Below are 1,074 nucleotides of genomic sequence, written 5' to 3'. Positions count from 1 at the left end.
CCCTTTTCTGACTTCTGCATTTTGGGGATAAATTTGGTAGATGAAACTACTTAATCAATTGATGAAATTCACTGAGAGCTTAATGTATGCACTGTACTAAGCACTTGGAAGAGTAGAGTTGGAAAGAAGAGTAGAGTTGGGAAAAGCAGCATGGCGTATTGGAAAGAGCATGGGTTTAGGAGTCAGAGGACCTCAATTCTAATCCCAGCTCTGCCATTTGCTTGCTGTTTGATTTGGGGCAAGTCACTTAACTTCTCTTTGCCTCAGTTTCCTCAACCATAAAATCAGGATTAAATACTTATTCCCCTTCCCACTCAGACTGTGAACCCCTTATGGTACCTGGACTGTGTCCAACATGATTAACTTTCATCTACTCCAGCACTTAGAACAGTGCCTGACAGTAAGTGCTTAACAAATTTCATAATAATAGAGTTGATAGACAACCTCCTATCCCTCAAGGAGTCTTCAATCTAGTGGAGGTGTTTACAAGAATTCCTTTGGATTGTCTTGTCTTATGCCGTTGAGTCATTTCCGACCTATTGCGACAACATGGACACATCTCTCCCAGAACGCCCCGCTCTCCATCTGCAATCATTCTGGTAGTGTATCTATAGAGTTTTCTTGGTAAAAATACAGAGGTGGTTTACCATTACTGCCTTCAGCACAGTAAACTCTAGTCTCCACCCTTGACTCTCTCCCATGCTGCTGCTGCCTAGTACTAGTGAGTTTTGACTTGTAGCAGATTTCATTCCACTCGCTAGCCACTGCCCAAGCTAGGAATGGAATGGGTATAACTCTGCTTGACTCTCCTTCCTGTAGCCAAGACTGGTAGAGTACTGGAAACTCTCCAAGTGTGACGTTGAGAGGGAATTCCTCTGGATACCTTTTGTGAAATTCTGGGTCACTTCTGTGACTAATAGTGCAAAATAAAAATTCAATGGAGGCAACTTTGTAGATTGGTGTTCAATATTTAAATTGTGACCACATCTACCACCCTGAGTAGGTATTGGTTAAAGGCCATGTGGTAAAACATAAAAGCTGGCATACATTTTAGGAAACATTTCTGATAAAAGC

General features: G+C 41.8%; 1 non-coding gene across 1 annotated transcript; it reads right to left on the bottom strand.

Moving 5' to 3' along the window:
• Positions 1-731: 731 nt before the first annotated feature.
• Positions 732-869, bottom strand: LOC114808456. The gene has a single exon (XR_003756304.1). It is a non-coding gene; the product is annotated as a small nucleolar RNA SNORA7 (small nucleolar RNA).
• Positions 870-1,074: the final 205 nt, after the last annotated feature.

Source organism: Ornithorhynchus anatinus, chromosome X5 (assembly GCF_004115215.2).
Source record: "Ornithorhynchus anatinus isolate Pmale09 chromosome X5, mOrnAna1.pri.v4, whole genome shotgun sequence".
Lineage (NCBI taxonomy): Eukaryota > Metazoa > Chordata > Mammalia > Monotremata > Ornithorhynchidae > Ornithorhynchus > Ornithorhynchus anatinus.
This window is presented reverse-complemented; position numbering and strand designations above follow the sequence as displayed.